Genomic DNA, 24,120 nt, shown 5'->3' on the forward strand with positions numbered 1-24,120 from the left:
TTCCAATGACCATGTACTGTGCTCTTGACACCAGGCTTTACGGGCTCTCCTGTGATCAGGGGTCAGTGGAATGCACCTTGCAGGTCTCCGGGCGAATAAACCATGTCTGTTCAGTCGTCTGTAGACTGTGTGTCTGGAGACAACTGTTCCAGTGGCTGCGGTAAGGTCCCAAGCAAGGCTACCGTGGCCGTCTGCGGGCACTGATGGTGAGATATCGGTCTTCTTGTGGTGTTGTACACTGTGGATGTCCCGTACTGTAGCGCCTGGACACGTTTCCTGTCTGCTGGAATCGTTGCCACAATCTTGAGATCACACTTTGTGGCACACGGAGGGCCCGTGCTACGACCTGCTGTGTTTGACCAGCCTCCAGTCGCCCTAGTATTCTACCCCTCATAATGTCATCAATACGTGTTCTTTGAGCCATTTTCAACACACAGTCACCATTAGCACGTCTGAAAACGTCTGCACACTTACTCGCTGCACCGTACTCCCACATGCACCAACACAACTCTGCGTATGTGGACTGCTGCCAGTCCCACCGTGCGATGACTGCAGGTCAAATGCACCTCATGGTCATACCCCGAGGTGATTTAAACCCGCAAATCGCCCACCAGAGCGTTGTTTCACCATGTATCAGCATTATCCTTAAATTATGAGCATGAGTATAGAATGGAGATAGTCTCGGACCCGACCGGGAATGGAACATGGGACGCCGATGATCTAGAGGCAGCATTGCTAATCACCTTATCACGAGCTGTGGATATCTAATGTTATGACTGGGATTCTTTCATCCTGAATTTTAAACCCACTCCTGAATCTTGTTTGTTTTTCATCTATGCGTGTTCGATGTTGAGGCCGAACAGTAGGACAGAAACGACTGCATCTCCGCCTTACGTCATTTCTAACCCGGGCACTTCCGTCTTTGCCATCCATTACTATTGTTCCCTGCCGGTTCCTGCCCATATCTGCCCGTATTACATGTCACCTGCCGGTCTCAGGCGCTGCTAAAAAAAGAGACATTTTTTCGTCTCCTCCCGCTATAGTATCGACACCGGGGAAACTTGCCACTCGCCGCGCGAGACGCGGAGCACCTGGCGACTGCTTCGATCCCTTCCAGCGGCTCCACCCTCGCGCTTTTTCCTCCCCCTCGGCGCGGAAATCTCGAACCGCTCCCCCCACCGTGTCCGGCGGGCGGCTTCGGCGTCGCCCCAGCGGCGTCTGCCGGAATCTGCGTTTGAGAACGCCTCGCCTCGCCTCGCAGAAATAATAACACACGGCTGCGCCCTTCCGCCCCACAGCAGGCGTGCCGTCCCCGCACAGTACGCTGGCGGGCACTCGCCCCCGCCACCCACACACGAGCGGACGGCCCCTTATTTTATTCTATGTAAATTCCGGCGCCGAAACCCTGACGGTCATCACCCCTCAGACGCAGCAGGGGTGACCACAGCGCTCCCAGTTTTACACATGTCGCCACGCACTGCTGATGTGATGCGGTGTTTCTTTATAACCTTGCCTGTCCGTGCGCAATATCCCCCCACGAGCTTCGTTTCTGGATCATTCCTTAGTATACAGTCTGTATAGCACCAGGTGTGTATGTATCTAAGGCACCACACGGAATATACCACAAGTACCCAATGCCTACTGAATATCATGTAGCGTCCCGACATATAACACTCCAAGTACTATATCAATACATGCAAACCAACAAACCTACATAAACACTATTTCAGATGAGAACAGTCCGAGAATCTACCGAGACCCTCTCACCTGTAAATTCCGGCGTAGGTAAATTGAAGAGCCAAAGAAATCTGGCTAAAACGTGTAGTACGCAGAAGTGCCACAACACGACGCGGCATGACTAATGTCTGAAGTAGTGCTGGAGGGAAATGACACCATGAATCATGCAGTGCTGACCATAAATCCGTAAGAGTGTGAGGGGGTGGAGATCTCTTCTGAACAGCGCGTTGCAAGGCATCCCAGATATGCTCAATAATGTTCATGTCTGGGAAGTTTCATTGGCAGGGACAGTGTTTAAACTCAGAAGAGTGTTCTTGGAGCTACTCTGTAGAAATTCTGGACGTGTGTGGTGTCGCACTGTTCTGCTGGAATTGCCCAAGTCCATCGGAATGCACAATGGACTTGAATGGATGCAGGTGATCAGACTGGATGCTTACGTACGTGTCACTTGTCACATCATATCTAGACGTATCAGTCCAACAGCACACGCCCCAAGCCATTAAGGGGCTCTGGAACGCCGTATACTTGCAATGTTAAAATAACGCTTATAAATTACATCTTTCCTCACGAAGTATTTGAGGTAGGAAGTTGAACTTTTTACAGATTATTTATTGGAATATGGGCTACAACTTAACACAGGGATTTTACAAAATTTTAGTTCAGTTATTAAAGATGATTTTTTTTTCAATTGTAATGAAAATTCACAACATTTTTTTGCAATTTTTTATTTATATATTCAAAAATATACAGTTTTTTGAAAAAAAGGCTGTGTTAAATTATGCAGAAGGTACTGTGTAACATTTACTGAAAGTTTGAAACAAATATGTGTGGAAGATCCTTAGAAAACATGTAATTAGTATGAGAAAATAAAAGTTTTGGGAATCGAGCGACAAAGATTGGATTAACTTTTTAGTGCATTCCAGGTCCATAGGATGGATTATCTTCATCCTCTGAAAACTCCTCCTCCAGCTTCCTCTTGTTCCTCCTCCTGTTTACTCTTGCTTGTATTTCTAGACTCTTTACAGCCCTGTCTGCAGCCCGAAGGCGTTCCTTGTCTAAAGCAAGCATCGCTCGTACCATGTTAGAACCTATCTTCATTCCCATATTTCTAAATACCTTGCACCTTACAATGTTGCCATCATTGAAAGTCGCAACAGCATCATACACACCAAAGTGAAGTGTTTCTATTCCAACAAATACAGTCTTGGGGATTCTCGACCATATAACACTATTTATACTTTCATTGGGGTTTTGAGTTTTTCTGTGAATACACTTTTTCAACAGTTCAGGTGCTGCTAAGTCTCTGAAAATAGGTTTTATCACCTCCATTATTGCATGAGGCAGACTATGCTTATGAGTGTACACTTCACCAGTTAGCAATCCTTTGTTATATTTACACCAACTGTCTTCTTCTTTGGGACACAAGCTATGTTGGGGATTTTCATTGTCTTTATTGTTTACAGTAATAACACATACCTTTGGCTTTCCAACATTTCTCCTTTTCTTAAAAGCCTTCAGAGGATTTCTAATAACTTTACTTTTACTCATTATTATACTTCAACAAAACAGAGACTCAAGAAACAGAATTAATTACGAATATTTTCGAGATAACGACAGAGTAAATAAACATGAAACAATCGACAATCACACCAGCGATATATATTGAACCATCACAGGTTAGCCACAACACATACTTTATCTCACATCACTAAAATGTACCTGATGAACACGGACGCAGTTTAACAGCGCCACAGTGGGTCACGCCCATGTAGAACACATTTCAAAAAAAATTTAAAAATAGTTGTAGTCTTCGGAATTGAATAAATTATATATCTATTAAAAGGTAATAGTCTGCAGATTCAGAAAACGCAAAAAAGTAAAAATTGAACTTTTCATGATTTTGAGCCTTTCCGGAGCCCCTTAAAGAGCCTCCACCAGCTTGAAAAGTCTCCAGCTGACATGCAGGGTCCATCGATTCATGGGGTTGTCTCCATACTCGTACAAGTCCATCCGCTCGATACAACTTGTAACGACACTCCTCCGATTAGGCAACAGTCCAATGTCGATGCTGACGGGTCAAGTTGAGGCGTAAAGCTTTGTGTCGTACTGTCATCAAGGGTACACGAGTGGGCCTTCGTCTCCGAAAGCCCATATCGTTATATTTTTTGTTTGCATTATATTAATTATATTCTCCTCAACCAAGCAGAAACAAATTGTATAGAACCACTTTAACAATCGGAAAGCATTAAATTCTCTGTAAGCTTAGAGAAATTGCAAAATGGAACCGACCCTAGTCTGGAAATATTTTTACGAAGTGACGTTGCAGTGAGGTACAACGCTCCATTTGCTGAAAATATTAGTTTGTCTGCCATTTCTATGAAATAATGAAAGAAGACGGAAGGATCGGTCCTATTCTATTCATATAGTTCCTTTTAATAATTTTGTATGGATAACTGTATTCGTCTTTTAATGTATCACAATATAGTTTCTATGATAGTTATCAATTTGAAAAGTTTGCTACACGTATTTTAGATAATGTGTTTTTATCAGATTATGTTTTTTGGGTATATGATGACTACATGTAATCCGACAGTAGCGACATCTAGGGATGATGCAGGCAAACAGATTTCTGGTAGCTACTGTACTTCAGTAGCCAGTTGCAATAATGACTGTGTGGACGATGCGGCCTATTCTACACCTTCGTTTTACCGTATTTTCTGTACATCTCCCTGGTTGTATGACAGTATATTGTGATACGTATTTGTTGTATTATGATGAAAGACACACTGCTCACTAGGTGTATATATTTGTATATTTTAGATCTGAGGATGGTCATTACGGACTGAAACCGGTCATCGTCTAAAGAATTCATATTGTGATCAAAGACTGGAATAAATAAAAACATTTGACGGAAATTATGGTGAAAGTAATAAATTAAAAACTTTACAACAATTCATTCATTGTATGCAATAAAAACAGAGAGGACGCGATCCGCTACCTGTGTCTACATAAGACGTCTTTATCTTCCTGTAGCCCTTGAAAACGGACATATTACCACGCAAAACAGGATTCTTCAATCTCAGTTTTTACCGTGTAGCACTGAATATTCGTTATGCATAAATAGTGGTATAATCTCCGATTACAGCATGATTTTAGAACAGTGTATTAAAATAAAAAAAAAAATATCGATAGGAAAACACTCGTGACGGGGTAGTTTCAGTCACTGATCAATTTTAGAGAAGATCAATTAACAATGGAGTGAGTTTTCATTTATTTGCCTGTTTAATTTTATATTTTGACTCCATGTATCTTGAAACAAAGTGAGCCAAAATTTTCAAGTATTTGTTCGATTTCTATTTTTATTATGGGAAATAATACTGATAAAATATCGAAAATCGATTGCATCAGGAATCAGTTGTTTTGAGTGGTTTTAACACTCAGGTTAAACTGGCGTGAAAAAAAAGATACACCGAAAAACGTTTTTTTTTTTTTCAGCGATAACCGCCGTGGCTGCTGGTCGTTGACTAACAGGTGAAATTTGCTAAAAACTGAATAAAGCTCCAAGGCCATATGGAATCCCTATCGGACGCTATAGAGAATTTGCGACTAAGTTAACCCGTCTTCTAACTACTAGATTCGTGTATAAGTTCGTTTCGCGTGTTGATACACTACTAGCCATTACAATTCCTTCACCAAGAAGAAATGAAGATGATAAACGGGTATTCATTGGACGAATTGATTATACTAGAACTGGCATGTGATTACATTTTCACATTTGGCTGCATAGATCCCGAGATATCAGTACCCAGAACAACCACCTCTGGCCGTAATAACGGCCTTCATACGCCTGGACATTGGGTCAAACAGAGCTTGGATGGCGTGTACATGTACAGCTGCCCATGCAGCTTCAACACGATACCACAGTTCATCAAGAGTAGCGACTGGCGTATTGTGAAGGGCCAGTTGCTTGGCCACCATTGACCAGACGTTATCAGTTGGTGAAAGATCTGGAGAATGTGCTGGCCAGGGCAACAGTCGAACATTTTCTGTATCCAGAAAGGCCCGTACAGGACATGCAACATGCGGTCGTGCATTATCCTGCTGAAATGTAGGGTTTCGGGGGGATCGAATGAAGGGTAGAGCCACGTGTCGTAACACATCTGAAATGTAACGTCCGCTGTTCAAAGTGCCGTCAATGCGGTGACCGAGACGTGTAACCAATGGCACCCCATACTATCGCGCCGGGTGATATGCCAGTATGGCGACGACCAATAAACGCTTCCAATGTGTGTTCGCCGCGATGTCACAAAACACGGATGCGACCATCATGATGCTGCAAACGGAACCTGGATTCATCCGAAAAAATGACGTTTTGCCATTCGTGCACCCAGGTTCGTCGTCGAGTACACCATCGCAGGCGCTCCTGTCTGTGATGCAGCGTCAAGGGTAACCGCAGCCATGGTCTCCGAGCTGATAGTCCTCGCTGCTGCAAACTTCGTCGAACTGTTAGTGCAGATGGTTGTTGTCTTGCAAAGGTCCTCATCTGTTGACTCAGGGATCGAGACGTGGCTGTACGATCCGTTACTGCCATTCGGATAAGATGCCTGTCATCTCGACTGCTAGTGATACGACGCCGTTGGGATCCAGCACGGCGTTCCGTATTACCCTCCTGAACCCACCGATTCCATATTCTGCTAACAGTCATTGGATCTCGACCAACGCGAGCAGCAATGTCGCGATACGATGAACCGCAATCGCGATAGGCTACAATCCGACCTTTATCAAAGTCGGGAACGTGATGGTACGCATTTCTCCTCCTTACACGAGGCATCACAACAACGTTTCACCAAGCAACGCCGATCAACTGCTGTTTGTGTATGAGAAATCGGTTGGAAACTTTCCTCATGCCAGCACGTTGTAGGTGTCGCCACCGGCGCCAACCTTGTGTGAATACTCTGAAAATCGTAGCATCTTCTTCCTGTCGGTTAAATTTCGCGTCTGTAGCACGTCATCTTCGTGGTGTAGCAATTTTAATGGCCAGTAGTGTATTTGGTTGCTACGGTGTTATGTATGGATTGTCATGTTTTATTTGTAGTTCACTGTTGATGTCTGAGTATACATGGAGTTATTTTGTCATTTGGAAGTAGTGAGTGTAGCTACGACGCTAGAAAATTGAGTGCCAAGTGGAGAAATCGAAACTTTTCCGACACATTCTTCTGTTTGAGTTGAGTACATTGGTGAGAACAGTGGAGGGAGCCAGAAACATTTGCGACATGTTTGGTGATAATGCAATTGGACAGATCACGGCAACAATATAGTTTGCTCGTGTCAAGGAGGATCTTTTCGATGTTAGTGACTCTCCACGTTCAGGAAGACCTTCAGGGTTTGATGAAGATCCTTTTAATGCATTAATCCAAAATGATGCACGTCAGTGTACTTGAGAACTGTCGTACGTGATAACTGTGATCAATCCAGCATGGTGCGACATTTGCATGCAATGGGGAAGGTTCAAAAATCGCTCTAAGCCAAAATCACAAAAATCAGCAGGCAGCCATATGTCCCTCTCTCTTCTCTCGTCATCAACTCACTCGTGAACAACACCGACCATTGCCATCCTATATCGTTACTGGTGAAGTGGTGTCTTTACACTGACTTATGGAAAAGGATGGAATGGTTCAGACCAAACAAAGCAACAAGTCACCGTACAAATACGAGGGCCGTTCAGAAAGTAAACTCCGGTTGATTTAAAAAAATACACCAAGTTAAATAAAAATATTTTAATATATACAACTACATATTTGCACTATTTTTCTACATAGTCTCCATAGCGATTGAGGCACTTATAGTATCTCTTCACAAGCTTTGAAATTCCTTCTGCATAAAAATCACCCGCTTGTGCCTGGAGCCAGCCTATGACCGCATCTTTGAGCTCTTCGTCGTCATCAAACCGCTGTGACCCGAGCCATTTCTTCAAATGCATGAAGAGGTGATAATCACTTGCCGCCAGGTCTGGGCTGTAAGGTGGATGGTTGATAACGTCCCACTTGAAGGACTCAAGAAGGGCCGTTGTTCTGCGAGCAGAGTGAGGACGGGCGTTATCGTGCAAAAAAACGATACCGGAAGTCAGCATACCACGGCGTTTGTTCTGTATAGCCCGTCGTAACTTTTTTATTGTTTCACAGTACACGTCTTGATTAATGGTCGTACCACGTTCCATGAATTCAACCAACAACACCCCTTTGGCATCCCAAAACACCGTTGCCATCATTTTTCTGGCAGAAAAATCTTGCGAGGCTTTTCTTGGTTTGGTAGGCGAATTTGAATGTGCCCACATCTTTGATTGTTCTTTTGTCTCAGGGTTCACGTACTTAATCCAGGTTTCGTCACCGGTCACGATTCTGTTTAACAATGGTTCTCCTTCGTCCTCATAACGTGACAGAAAGTCTAATGCCGAGGCCATTCTTTGAGTTTTGTGGTGGTCGGTAAGAATTTTGGGCACCCATCGTGCACAGAACATACGGTAACCCAATCTTGCTGTCACTATCTCGTACAAGAGAGTCTTAGAAATCTGTGGAAAACCAGTAGACAACTCCGACATTGAGAAACGTCGATTTTCACGAACTTTTGCATCAACTGTCTGAACGAGTTCGTCAGTCACCAATGATGGTCTACCACTCCTCTCTTCATCACGAACGTTTTCTCGTCCACTTTTAAATAAACGTACCCATTCACGGACAACTCCTTCACTCATAACTCTTGGTCCGTACACGGCACAAAGCTCACGATGAATAGCTGCTGCAGAATATCCTTTGGCTGTAAAAAACCTTATGACAGCACGCACTTCACATTTGGCGGGGTTTTCTATTGCAGCACACATTTCAAACTGCCACAAAAACTAAACTAGCGCAGGTAAGACGTTCACTCGACCACGGCTTGATGCCGACTGACCTGTTGAGTGCGTGAACGCACAGATGACGTCGCTACTCCTCCCACAACCCGCACTGTGACCAATCGGAGGTTACTTTCTGAACCGCCCTCGTACCTACGCGCATTCACAAAGGATAATGTTATACGTATGGTGGAACAGTGACCGTGTGGTGTACTACGAATAGCTTCCCCGAGGCGTAACCGTCAGTGCTGACATTTACTGTCAACAACTGAGACACGATGCAGACGCAATCCAGAACCAACGACCACGAAGACTGCGTGAAGTGGTGCTAAGCCGCGACAACGCCGGCTCGCACTCTGCTTCAATGACAAACACTATGTGGGAGTTGGGAAGTCGTTCAGCGCCCACCTTTTTCACCTGATCTTGCTCCCTCAGGTTGTCATCTTTTTCGCTCTCTCTCGAACAACGTTCAAGGAACTTCCTTTTGTGGATGAAAATGTGCTCCAAACATACGAGGGGCGTTTGAAAAGTGCGTGCAAGAATAAAAACTACTTACGTGTTTGGGGTAAATCTTTTTTATTTTTCAGCACAGTCTCCTTTTGGACTTATACACTTCGCCCAACTCTGTTCTCATTTATTGATCCCTCCCGAATAATAGGAATTGTCCAAGTCTGCAAATTACCTATTAGTTGCTGCAATCACCTCCTCGTTTGAATAAAATCTTTGTCCCACCAGCCATTTCTTCAAATTGGGGAACTGAAACGTCCCCTTTAAAAAATTATTAAATTACTGTGCTGATAAATCTCTTACATTATTTGATTTTCGAACAGCTGAGCAAAACTGAACGTACTCAGACATTTCGCTCTTTACCTATTCTGATCAACACAAAACTGACACACAATATTTTTTAGCGCAACGCAATCTGACTTTCAAAAATCCCCACAAAAGAATGGCCCTGACTAACATTAACCTATACGTTTCACAGATCACTTACCTCACAAAAATCTTCGCTACTCAAGCTACTGCAATTCAGCGAGCGCCACTCTGCCAGCTAAATAAAAGATTCAAACTACTGAAGGCACTAACTACTGATAGGCATAGTTAGCAAATGAAAGATATTGATAGAGAACAAACAATGTATTCACCTTAATAGTGTTCAAAAGTCATAATATATATAGCAGTTCATGACATCCATTCTTACAAATGTACTGTTTCTGATGGACACACGTCCAGATCATCCGCTCTCAAAAATCCGCCATCTCACTTCCCCACATCCACCACCGCTGGCGGCTCAACTCCAACTGCGCAACGCTACGCGCTTTTAATAGCCAACTGCCCAACACTACAATAGCGAGTATTACAACAATACCATCCAGCCACAGACTGCACACAGCACAGCCAGTGATTTTCATACAGAGCGCTACGTGGCGTTACCAATATAAAAACCTAAACAGCCTACTTACAGAACAAATAGCAGTCCGAGGGAGACAAGTCTGAAGAATAGGGAGGGATGTGAAACGAGTTGGAATCCTATTTCCATTAATTCTGCGACCACAACTTCTGAGGTGTGTGCTGGTGCATTGTCGTGATGGAAAAGGACTTTTTTGCGGTCCAATCGCCGGCGTTTTTCTTGCAGCTCGGTTTTAAAACGGTCCAATAACATGCACCTGTAATAGTTTTACCCTTTTCCAGATAGTCTATGAGGATTAGCGCTTGCGAATCCCAAAACACAGTCGCCATATCTTTTCCGGCAGAAGGAATGGTCTTTGCCTTGGTAACCCACTGTTTAGATTGTTGTTTGGCCTCAGGAGTATAGTAATGTATCCTTGTTTCATCAATAGTGACGAAACAACGCTTAAAGTCCTGCGGATTTTTCCTGAACAGCGGCAAACCATCCTTGCAACACTTCACACGATTCCGTTTTTGGTCAAGCGTGAGCAATCGCGGAACCCATCTTGCGGATAGCTTTCTCATTTCCAGATGTTTATGACAAATATTATGTACCCGTGCATTCGAGATGCCCACAGCACTAGCAATCTCACGCACCTTAACTCTATTGTCATCCATCACCATATCGTGGATTTTATCAATGATTTCTGAAGTTGTAAACTCCACAGGGCGTCCAGAACGTTCACCATCACTTATGCCCATATGGCACCAATTATAAACTTTGAAACAACTTATAAACTGTTCTGATCGAAGGTTCAGAGTCACCGTAATGTTTATCAAGATTCTCTTTAGTCTCTTGAGGCGTTTTGCCTTTCATAAAGTAATGTTTAATCACCACACGAAATACTTCTTCTTCCATTTTTTGACAATTACTCGACTTTCTTGATTCACACGAATGCCAAACACAAAGAAATAGACCAATATGGCCGAAAATTGGTGTGCGTTCTTTCCAAAGATGCTACTAATTAAATATGACCTCGATACGTGCCGTCGGTGCCATTTCTCGGACTTTCAACGGACTTTCAACGGACTTTTCAAACGCCCCTCGTAGGTAGACGAGCTCTTAGCCTGAAAACGACGAGATTTCTCTACAGTCGCAGAATCAAAAAGTTAACCCTGCGTTGGCGGACTGCTGTAAATAGTGAAGGAGAATATATTACTGATGCATAAAGTCCCTATTATGTGTATCTTTTGTGTTTAAACTTACAGAACAACGTTACGAACTTATGCTCCAATCGAACGTAACGTATCGTGGATCCATCGAACACAAAACCGTACCCAGTAGTTGAAACAAAGCACAGGTCACACCCACCTACAATTCAACTCTCTCTTTTCTGCGACGGTTGAGTTAAATTGACGAAAAGTCCTCAAACTAAAGTTTCACGAGACACAAAGTATTGCTATCTCGGAATAATTGACTTGGCTTAGTATTTTCGCGACCGTGGAAGATTGGTATTTCTTGAGTGCGTCAGTTTTACTCCATTGAGCAGTCGGACTTCGATAATTAAATTACAAACAGGCTCCACGTAATTACTACAATTCGCAGTTATCTCGGTAAGTTGGCTGCAATGGTGGGGAAACAAATATCGCCCATGCTGGTTATTTCCGTTCTTACGACAAGACTCACCCCAACTTTCACTTGCAAACCTGTCGTTCTACTTGAAGCGACTTTTGTTAGTTCATGATTTTTGTCTCATTGTTGCCGGCCGCGGTGGCCGTGCGGTTCTAGGCGCTGCAGTCCGGAACCGCGGGACTGCTACGGTCGCAGGTTCGAATCCTGCCTCGGGCATGGATGTGTGTGATGTCCTTAGGTTAGTTAGGTTTAAGTAGTTCTGAGTTCTAGGGGACTGATGACCTAAGATGTTAAGTCCCATAGTGCTCAGAGCCATTTGAACCATTTTGTCTTATTGTTAAGATATGATTCGTGTTTATGTACTGTGTGATGAAGGAAGAAAACGTTCTGAGCGGTGAAATGAAGCATACTGTCCGTGTACACCCCTGGCTCTAAAGCTATCGTTCTGTTTGCTACGAGCGCTGGCCGGGTTTGCCGTACAGATGTGGGGAGCGTTATTTGTTACTTATGCAGCGCGGTTCGGTTCGGCGATAAGTGCATAAAAGACGAATAAAGAGGGCAGTCGCCCAAGGAGCGAGGAGAGGGTCCGAAAAGGGGGTGGACGGATAGCGTCCTGCGAGAGGGAGCAAAATAGCTGCGACAGTGGCGCGGCGACAATGCACGCTTATCTCCTCCGTATGGAGGGTCCTCCCAAGGGCAGTGCGCTCGTGCCGTTATAGATTTAACCGCGAGGACACGAATCAAGCGTAACATTATGTGAGTGAATTCGTACTGCCTAAGGAAGCCACAATAACGACAGCGAATGCATAGAAAGAAGGATCCTTTATTTTATGATTATATGATAGCGGAACAAACACTGGTAGCACTTACTTCCGTAAAATATCTTTGAGTATGCGTACGGAACGATTTGAAGTGGAATGATCATAAAAATTAATTGTTGGTAAGGCGGGTGCCAGGTTGAGATTCATTGGGAGAGTACGTAGAAAATGTAGTCCATCAACAAAGAAGGTGGCTTACAAAACACTCGTTCGACTATACTTGAGTATTTCTCATTAGTGTGGGATCCGTACCAGGTCGGGTTGACAGAGGAGATAGAGAAGATCCAAAGGAGAGCGGCGCGTTTCGTCACAGGGATATTTGGTAAGCGTGATAGCATTACGGAGATGTTTAGCGAACTCAAGTGGCAGACTCTGCAAGAGAGACGCTCTGCATCGCGGTGTAGCTTGCTGTCCAGGTTTCGAGAGGGTCCGTTTCTGCATGAGGTATCGAATATATTGCTTCCCCCTACTTATACCTCCCGAGGAGATCACGAATGTTAAATTCGAGAGATTCGAGCGCGCACAGAGGCTTTCCGGCAGTGGTTCTTCCCACGAACCATACGCGACTGGAACAGGAAAGGGAGGTAATGACAGTGGAGAACAATAGGACCTACGTCGGAACAGGTAGCTACGCTTTGCAAAAGCAGAGAGGTTTCTATTCTTAGTATGGTCCCGTCCATCCCTTGTCATGTTGGTATAGGAAGCTGTCTCTCTGGTCACTTCCGTTTTGTATCTGTGAAGCACCCTCGGTAGGGGCCCACGCTAGTCTGTCCGCGGCGAGCGTCTGAAGTGGTAAGATCTCCGGCTAAGCACGTCTCTGCTAAGTCCGTGGGACAGTAGAGTTCTTAAATTTAGCCTAACTGAAAATTTAATCACCTTCATTTCAGGCTTAGATCTAAAATATCTTATGTTATCTTAAATTGCAACGCAGTGTAATTCGACTGTGAAGTTCAGAATATCTTCCAGTAGTTGCTCTGTCACTACTTTGTGAGTAAAGTGGAACCACGTGTTGATGATCTGTAACTCTAACTAAGATCATCAATCTTAAATGCGAATGTGCGTGAGATTATAATGTCTCGTCTTGACAATACTTTTCAATATAGGTACTTTTCTTTATGTTCAACCCACGTGGGGAGTACTTCGTGAGACCAGTACCACATGCTTATACAATTGACCAATCAGGTTAATAGTAAGACGATAGTGACCAGTTCGAGGTTTTTCTTTTGTAAATTGCGTTTCGATGTAATTTATTTTAATTATCAAAATTATTGTGGAGTTACGCTCTTTGTGTAAACCAAGTTGACCACGTGAAGCATGTGGTGTAATCATCAAAGTAGCCCTCAGCTATTCTTTTCGGGAAGATTTCACAGAGAGTTAGTTTGAATTTAGTATACCAGTGTGTGGTAATTTCATGACGGACAGGATTGCGCTACGAACGTAACTTCTTTGGATGAAAATTGAATCGCTTGGTTGTGGTTAATTTCCTCTTGCGTATGTTTCAAAGTTCTTCATGTGTTATTTTATGAATGCAGTGTTGTATGCAGTCTCCCAATCTTGGCTCCATATTTGATGTGTTCTGTAAGATTACAAACTCACATTTTCACAATCCTAAATAAGGCACCAGTTTAGTTATGAATCAAGTTTAATATGCTGAAATTTTAATGGAAGAATGATCAGTGTTAAAATAAATGTCCAAATATAAACTGATTTATTTCTTTTTATTTAAATTCTCTTTATATATATATATATATATATATATATATATATATATATATATATATATATATATATATATATATATATATATATATATAATCACAGGTTATCGTAAGGTGACTACTAAAATATTATAATTAATGTTCGTCTGGTTGGGAATTTGGTAAGCTAGACTGGATACCTGGTGAAACAGTTGCTCAGTAATGCAAGGTTAACTTCCCCAGATAGCTCACAGCTTTTAACCCGCTTTTATTGTCTTGAATATCAGCACCGCTTTCAGAACAAATTAATGCATCAACATTACAACATATTTTCTTTCTACAAGCAGTAGATGTTGCTAGACAACGTCTACCACACGGTGCACTATGTCCCATTAAATTAAAAGTTTAACAAAGTGTCGGAACAAGATACTCTTGACGACTGTTATTCTCGAACTGGGATAAATCTGCCGTTTGTCTAGGTCTATGCAAGGCAATTTCAAAGTATTCAGGTGGACATTGCAAAGAATACAGTTCCTCCTTTTCAGAAGAAATTACATCTTCTCCTTGACTCACCCTCTGTGACTGTTGCTGATGTTGGTGTGCCAGATCGTTGTCCTCCAGCTCTTACTGGCGCTATGATGGAGCACAAATTTGCAGGGGTCACCCACTGCTGGGCTCGACACCCGCTACTGTTTTCTCAGAATGCAGACCATCATTAGACTCAATAAAACAGTATTCAAGATTGAAACTTCCTGGCAGATTAAAACTGTGTGCCCGACCGAGACTCGAACTCGGGACCTTTGCCTTTCGCGGGCAAGTGCTCTACCACTGAGCTACCGAAGCACGACTCACGACCGGTACTCACAGCTTTACTTTCGCCAGTATCTCGTCTCCTTCCTTCCAAACTTTACAGAAGCTCTCCTGCGAACCTTGCAGAACTAGCACTCCTGAAAGAAAGGATATCCTTTCTTTCAGGAGTGCTAGTTCTGCAAGGTTCGCAGGAGAGCTTCTGTAAAGTTTGGAAGGTAGGAGACGAGGTACTGGCAGAAGTAAAGCTGTGAGTACCGGTCGTGAGTCGTGCTTCGGTAGCTCAGTGGTAGAGCACTTGCCCGCGAAAGGCAAAGGTCCCGAGTTCGAGTCTCGGTCGGGCACACAGTTTTAATCTGCCAGGAAGTTTCATATCAGCGCACACTCCGCTGCAGAGTGAAAATCTCATTCTGGAAACATCCCCCAGGCTGTGGCTAAGCCATGTCTCCGCAATATCCTTTCTTTCAGGAGTGCTAGTTCTGCAAGGTTCGCAGGAGAGCTTCTGTAAAGTTTGGAAGGTAGGAGACGAGGTACTGGCAGAAGTAAAGCTGTGAGTACCGGTCGTGAGTCGTGCTTCGGTAGCTCAGTGGTAGAGCACTTGCCCGCGAAAGGCAAAGGTCCCGAGTTCGAGTCTCGGTCGGGCACACAGTTTTAATCTGCCAGGAAGTTTCATATCAGCGCACACTCCGCTGCAGAGTGAAAATCTCATTCAGTATTCAAGATTATTCCACTTACTGCTGTGTGTTCCGTAACAGCTGGTGTCTACATAATCAGGGACCTTTGCCTTTCGCGGGCAAGTGCTCTGTCATCTGAGCTACCCAAGCACGACTCACGCCCCGTCCTCACAGCTTTACTTCTGCCAATACCTTGTCTCCTACCTACCAAACTTGTTGAGGCATTGCCACGTCCAGCTGCCGGGAAAAAGGAGGTCCGGTACTATATTAGGTGGTACCCCATGACTTTTGTCATTTCAGTGTAAGCAGTCACTACGCAATAAATCGCGTTCCGTTGTGAAAGACTTCGGCATCACAGCTGGCACTGCACCACGCAGTATACTTGACAATACCGTTCGCAGAGCGCCGGAGTGAAATAGCTGCAGCTCGGAGTCAGCGTCTTTAGTGGTCACCCCTGCCGCGCCGCGGCTATCGTTTTGTTTGCGTGGGGTCGCGGCGCCGCGCCGTCCAGATGTGGGTGGGAATGGTGGGGGGGGAGGGGGGGAGGCTGGTATTTGTTGCGTATGCAGAGCGCGCTGCTCCCGACGATAGGTGCATAAAAGACGAATAAAGAGCACAGTCGCCAAGGAGCGGCGAGGGCGCTGGAAGAGGGGGCTGGATGGCGAAAATAGGGGGAGGCGCGTTGTCGTGTGCGTGGGGGGCGAACGCAAGGTCCGCGTGGGCAGGGTGCGGGTATTTACATCTGGACTACGAGCGGCCAACGTCATGCCTCCTTAGAATAGCAAGTAGGCCTGTAAATCGCAGAGAGAGCCGTTGCTCTGTCACTCCTCCAAATGACGGACTTCTCGCGCCGCTGTTGAAATTGTGTAGCACGACGTCTTTGTCAAAAATTCTGATGAAAATTGAAATAAATTTAGGATAAGTTTCACCCTGATTTTTATTGTTGTTGTTGTTGTTGTTGCTGTGGTCTTCATTCCTGAGACAGGTTTGATGCAGCTCTCCATCTATCCTGTGCAAGCTTCTTCATCTCCCGGTATCTACTGCAACCTACATCTTTCGGAATCTGTTTAGTGTATTCATCTCTTGGTCTCCCTCTACGATCTTTACCCTCCACGATGCCCTCCAATACTAAATTGGTGATCCCTTGATGCCTCAGAACATGTCCTACCAACCGATCCCTTCCTCTACTCAAGTTGTGCCACAAATTTTTCTTCTCCCCAATTCTATTCAATACCTCCTCATTAGTTATGTGATCTCCCCATCTAATCTTCAGCATTCTTCTGTAGCACCACATTTCGAAAGCTTCTATTCTCTTCTTGTCTAAAATATTTATCGTCCACTTTTCACATCGATACGTGGCTACACGACATACAAATACTTTCAGAAACGACTTCCTGACATTTAAATCTATACTCGATGTTAACAAATTTCTCTTCTTCAGAAACGCTTTCCTTGCCATTGCCAGTCTACATTTAACATTCTCTCTACTTCGACCATCATCAGTTATTTTGCTCACGAAATAGCATAACTCCTTTACTACTTTAAGTGTCTCATTTCCTAATCCAATTCCCTCAGTATCACCCGACTTAATTCGACTACATTCCATTATCCTAGTCTTGCTTTTGTTGATGTTCATCTTATATCCTCCTTTCAAGACACTGTCCATTCCGTTCAACTGCTCTTCCAGGTCCTTTGCTGTCTCTGACAGAATTACAATGTCATCGGCGAACCTCAAAGTTTTTATTTCTTCTCCATCAATTTTAATTCCTACTCCGAATTTTTCTTTTGTTTCCTTTACTGCTTGCTCAATATACAGATTGAATAACATCGGCGATAGGCTACAACCCTGCTACCCTTTCATGCCCCACGGCTCTTACAACTGCCATCTGGTTTCTGTACAAATTGTAAATAGCCTTTCGCTCCCTGTTTTTTACCCCTGCCACCTTCAGAATTTGAAAGAAAGTATTCCAGTCATCATTGTCAAAAGCTCTCTCCAAGATTACAAATTCTAGAAACGTAGGTTTGTCTTTCCTTAATCCATTTTCTAAGATAAACCGTAGGGTCAGTATTGCGTCACGTGTTCCAACATTTCTACAGAATCCAAACTGATCTTCGCCGACGTCGGCTTCTACCAATTTTTCCATTCGTCTGTAAAGAATTCGTGTTAGTATTTAGCAACCGTGGCTTATTAAACTGATAGTTCGGTAATTTTCACATCTGTCAACACCTGCTTTCTTTGGGACTGGATTTATTACATTCTTCTTGAAAACCGAGGGTATTTCGCCTGTCCTGATTTTTATTAGTTTGCACACATACACTCCTGGAAATTGAAATAAGAACACCGTGAATTCATTGTCCCAGGAAGGGAAAACTTTATTGACACATTCCTGGGGTCAGATACATCACATGATCACACTGACAGAACCACAGGCACATAGACACAGGCAACAGAGCATGCACAATGTCGGCACTAGTACAGTGTATATCCACCTTTCGCAGCAATGCAGGCTGCTATTCTCCCATGGAGACGATCGTAGAGATGCTGGATGTAGTCCTGTGGAACGGCTTGCCATGTCATTTCCACCTGGCGCCTCAGTTGGACCAGCGTTCGTGCTGGACGTGCAGACCGCGTGAGACGACGCTTCATCCAGTCCCAAACATGCTCAATGAGGGACAGATCCGGAGATCTTGCTGGCCAGGGTAGTTGACTTACACCTTCTAGAGCACGTTGGGTGGCACGGGATACATGCGGACGTGCATTGTCCTGTTGGAACAGCAAGTTCCCTTGCCGGTCTAGGAATGGTAGAACGATGGGTTCGATGACGGTTTGGATGTACCGTGCACTATTCAGTGTCCCCTCGACGATCACCAGTGGTGTACGGCCAGTGTAGGAGATCGCTCCCCACACCATGACGCCGGGTGTTGGCCCTGTGTGCCTCGGTCGTATGCAGTCCTGATTGTGGCGCTCACCTGCACGGCGCCAAACACGCATACGACCATCATTGGCACCAAGGCAGAAGCGACTCTCATCGCTGAAGACGACACGTCTCCATTCGTCCCTCCATTCACGCCTGTCGCGACACCACTGGAGGCGGGCTGCACGATGTTGGGGCGTGAGCGGAAGACGGCCTAACGGTGTGCGGGACCGTAGCCCAGCTTCATGGAGACGGTTGCGAATGGTCCTCGCCGATACCCCAGGAGCAACAGTGTCCCTAATTTGCTGGGAAGTGGCGGTGCGGTCCCCTACGGCACTGCGTAGGATCCTACGGTCTTGGCGTGCATCCGTGCGTCGCTGCGGTCCGGTCCCAGGTCGACGGGCACGTGCACCTTCCGCCGACCACTGGCGACAACATCGATGTACTGTGGAGACCTCACGCCCCACGTGTTGAGCAATTCGGCGGTACGTCCACCCGGCCTCCCGCATGCCCACTATACGCCCTCGCTCAAAGTCCGTCAACTGCACATACGGTTCACGTCCACGCTGCCGCGGCATGCTACCAGTGTTAAAGACTGCGATGGAGCTCCGTATGCCACGGCAAACTGGCTGACACTGACGGCGGCGGTGCACAAATGCTGCGCAGCTAGCGCCATTCGACGGCCAACACCGCGGTTCCTGGTGTGTCCGCTGTGCCGTGCGTGTGATCATTGCTTGTACAGCCCTCTCGCAGTGTCCGGAGCAAGTATGGTGGGTCTGACACACCGGTGTCAATGTGTTCTTTTTTCCATTTCCAGGAGTGTACAATCTTAACGGCTCTAGCGTTCTTAAAGTAACACTAGTGGATCAACTGATTAATTCAGGCACTGTAGCCCAACTTCAATACTGAAACACTTAATTTTTCGTTCTACGTAAGCAGCCGAAATAAAATTAAATGAAATTACTCAGAGGATGGTCAACTGAACATTATTGTTAATTTTAGATTCTTGGGCACACTACACAAGATTTTGCATCTTTATTGTCTTGCTGTGTGACTGAAATTGGTCATCGTAATAGCGAAGTTCCTTTGTTAAGTAAGTAATATATGTATTCGAGTACTTAAGCAATAATACCACCCCAGCTTCAGTTCATGAAAATAGATGACGCGTAATTAAATACCCTACTTGGAGAAGTGTCAATGAGGTGAGAGCGACGTTGTAGGAAAGTCAGGATTGTATTGAGAGTCATTCCATATGATACAAATAACTCTGTTATACGTTCTGTCTGTTCAATTAACATATCAGTGGTTCAAATGGCTCTGAGCACTATGGGACTTAACTTCTGAGGTCATCAGTCCCTTAGAACTGAGAACTACTTAAACCTAACTAACCTAAGGACGTCACACACATCCATTCCCTAGGCAGGATTCGAACCTGCGACCGTAGCGGTCGCGCGATTCCAGACTGTAACACCCAGAACCGCTCGGCCACTCCGGCCAGCAAACATATCAGTGGATTACAAGACCTCCTGCCTATGTGTTTCTCCACCAAATGAGTATTGCTTACGGCAGAATGTAAGATCTTTGCTGCGGCGAAATCGAGTTGCCATTAGAGATTTCCGGTGTGTATTTAAACGTACTTGTGCATCGGACATGTCTTCTTGATATCGTATGCCACCTGATCTACCCATCCTACTTATGTCTGTTAGTAATGCCCCTTACATCTCCTCACCACAGCTCGTGACATTCATTGTGAACAACCTGTTGCAGACCTCACGAAGGAATAGCGAAATGAGCTTCACGCGACCTGTGTTTGCGGCGTCCGTGTTAATTCCAACACGGGAGTTGGTAACCCTGCAAGTGACGCCACCGCCAGCCGCTCTCGCGCTGCGACAGAGCTGGGGGATTCCCCAGAGAGCCTCCTTGGCGCGAGTGGCGGCAATGGGCTTCTTTGGCACAGGGCTTTCTTCCAGGAGTAGGCGTGGCGCCGTACGTCACCACCTCTGGAAGCCGTCCAGCAAAAATACATTATTTCCCCTGGGGTGTCACTGTGGAGGGGTAAGGGTCGGTGGAGGGGGGGGGGGGGAGGGAATTTCCGATCAAAAGCCAGTCCTCACGATGATCTGGATAGCAGAGGTAGGAGAGGAAGAGCGGTGTGAATGGAAAAGTGTGCACAATAAGAGGATTGCGGAGAGAGGAAGACGACATCATTACACACCTTGGGGTCCAATTTATGCAAGAGTGGCAATGGAAATTTATAGGAATAATAATGAAACTACAGGAAGATAAATGTCCGAAAAATAAAGTAGTTTCGAACAATCGTAATGACTGTCGCAGTTGGTGGTCTTTTCTCGTCGTAAAGTACACTACTGGTCATTAAAATAGCTAGACCACGAAGATGACGTCCTAGAGACGTGAAATTTAACCGACAGGAAGAAGATGCTGTGACACGCAAATGATTAGCTTTTCAGAGCATTCACACAAGGTTGGCGGCGGTGGCGACACCTACAACGTGCTGATATGAGGAAAGTTTTCAAACGATTTCTCATACACGAACAGCAGTTGACCGGCGTTGCCTGATGAAACGTTGTTGTGATGCCTCGTGTAAAGAGGAGAAATGCGTACCATCACGTTCCGACTATGATAAAGGTCAGATTGTAGTCTATCCCGATTGCGGTTTATCGCATCGCGACATTGCTGCTCGCGTTGGTCGTGATCCAATGACTGTGATATAGAATGGGTGGGTTCTGGAGGGTAATACGGAACGCCGTGTTGGATCCCAACGGCCTCCTATCACTAGCAATCGAGTCAACAGATGGGGACGTTTGCAAGACAACAACCATCTGCACGAACAGTTCGAGGACGTTTGCAGCAGCACGGACTACCAGCTCGGAGACCGTGGCTGCCGTTACCCTTGACGCTGCATCACAGACAGGAGCGCCTGCGATGGTGTACTCAACGACGAACCTGGGTGCACGATTGGAAAAACGTCAGTTTTTTCGGATGAATCCAGGTTCTGTTTACAGCACGTTGATGGTCGCATCCGTGTTTGGCGACATCGCGGTGAACGCACATTGGAAGTGTGTATTCGTCATCGGCATAGTGGCGTGATGGTATGGGGTGCCATTGGTTACACGTCTCGGTCACCTCCTGTTTGCATCGACGGCAATTTGAACGGTGGACGTTACATTTCAGATGTGTTACGACCCGTGGCTCTACCCTTCATTCGATCCCTCCGAAACTCTACATTTCAGCAAGATAATGCACGACCGCATGTTCCAGGTACTGTACGGGCCTTTCTGGATACAGAAAATGTTCGAGTGCTGCCCTGGCCAGCACATTCTCCAGATCCCTCACCAATTGAAAACGTCTGGTCAATGGTGGCCGAGCCACTGGCTCGTCACAATACTCCAGTCTTGACGAACTGTGGTATCGTGTTGAAGCTGCATGGGCAGCTGTACCTGTACACGCCATCCAAGCTCTGTTTGACTCAATGGCCAGGCGTATCAAGGCCGTTATTACGGCCAGAGGTGGTTGTTCTGGGTGCTGATTTCTCAGTATCACGCCATCCAAGCTCTGTTTGACTCAATGCCCAGGCGTATCAAGGTCGTTATTACGGCCAGAGGTGGTTGTTCTGGGTACTGATTTCTCAGTATCTATGCACCCAAATTACGTGAAAATGTAATCACATGTGCAGGCCGGCGTTGCCGAGCGGTTCTAGACGCTACAGTCTGGAACCGCGCGACCGCTATGGTCACAGGTTCGAATCGTGTCTTGGTAATGGATGTGTGTTATGTTACTTAGTTTTAGGGGAGTGAAATCCTCAGATGTTAAGTCCCGTAATGCTCAGAGCCATTTGAACCATTTTGTAATCGCATGTCAGTTCTAGTATAATACACCCCTGGAAATTGAAATAAGAACACCGTGAATTCATTGTCCCAGGAAGGGGAAACTTTATTGACACATTCCTGGGGTCAGATACATCACATGATCACACTGACAGAACCACAGGCACATAGACACAGGCAACAGAGCATGCACAATGTCGGCACTAGTACAGTGTATATCCACCTTTCGCAGCAATGCAGGCTGCTATTCTCCCATGGAGACGATCGTAGAGATGCTGGATGTAGTCCTGTGGAACGGCTTGCCATGCCATTTCCACCTGGCGCCTCAGTTGGACCAGCGTTCGTGCTGGACGTGCAGACCGCGTGAGACGACGCTTCATCCAGTCCCAAACATGCTCAATGGGGGACAGATCCGGAGATCTTGCTGGCCAGGGTAGTTGACTTACACCTTCTAGAGCACGTTGGGTGGCACGGGATACATGCGGACGTGCATTGTCCTGTTGGAACAGCAAGTTCCCTTGCCGGTCTAGGAATGGTAGAACGATGGGTTCGATGACGGTTTGGATGTACCGTGCACTATTCAGTGTCCCCTCGACGATCACCAGTGGTGTACGGCCAGTGTAGGAGATCGCTCCCCACACCATGATGCCGGGTGTTGGCCCTGTGTGCCTCGGTCGTATGCGGTCCTGATTGTGGCGCTCACCTGCACGGCGCCAAACACGCATACGACCATCATTGGCACCAAGGCAGAAGCGACTCTCATCGCCGAAGACGACACGTCTCCATTCGTCCCTCCATTCACGCCTGTCGCGACACCACTGGAGGCGGGCTGCACGATGTTGGGGCGTGAGCGGAAGACGGCCTAACGGTGTGCGGGACCGTAGCCCAGCTTCATGGAGACGGTTGCGAATGGTCCTCGCCGATACCCCAGGAGCAACAGTGTCCCTAATTTGCTGGGAAGTGGCGGTGCGGTCCCCTACGGCACTGCGTAGGATCCTACGGTCTTGGCGTGCATCCGTGCGTCGCTGCGGTCCGGTCCCAGGTCGACGGGCACGTGCACCTTCCGCCGACCACTGGCGACAACATCGATGTACTGTGGAGACCTCACGACCCACGTGTTGAGCAATTCGGCGGTACGTCCACCCGGCCTCCCGCATGCCCACTATACGCCCTCGCTCAAAGTCCGTCAACTGCACATACGGTTCACGTCCACGCTGTCGCGGCATGCTACCAGTGTTAAAGACTGCGATGGAGCTCCGTATGCCACGGCAAACTGGCTGACACTGACGGCGGCGGAGCACAAATGCTGCGCAGCTAGCGCCATTCGACGGCCAACACCGCGGTTCCTGGTGTGTCCGCTGTGCCGTGCGTGTGATCATTGCTTGTACAGCCCTCTCGCAGTGTCCGGAGCAAGTATGGTGGGTCTGACACACCGGTGTCAATGTGTTCTTTTTTCCATTTCCAGGAGTGTATATTTGTCCACTTGAATACCCGTTTATCATCTGCAATTCTTGTTGGTGTAGCAATTTTAATGGCCAGTAGTGTACTTTTTCAGTACCACAGGATGCTTTTTTCGAATAGCCACCTGCACAACGGAGAAATCGACAAAACTGCCTTCTCAGAGCAGTTGAGCAGAGTGAGCTGTGACGTCAATAGTAAACAGCAACTCTGCCAGAATGCCATATAAGGTGAATTCAAGCTTAGACTGCGTGCAGT

The sequence above is a fragment of the Schistocerca nitens genome, chromosome 12 (assembly GCF_023898315.1).
Source record: "Schistocerca nitens isolate TAMUIC-IGC-003100 chromosome 12, iqSchNite1.1, whole genome shotgun sequence".
NCBI classification, from domain to species: domain Eukaryota; kingdom Metazoa; phylum Arthropoda; class Insecta; order Orthoptera; family Acrididae; genus Schistocerca; species Schistocerca nitens.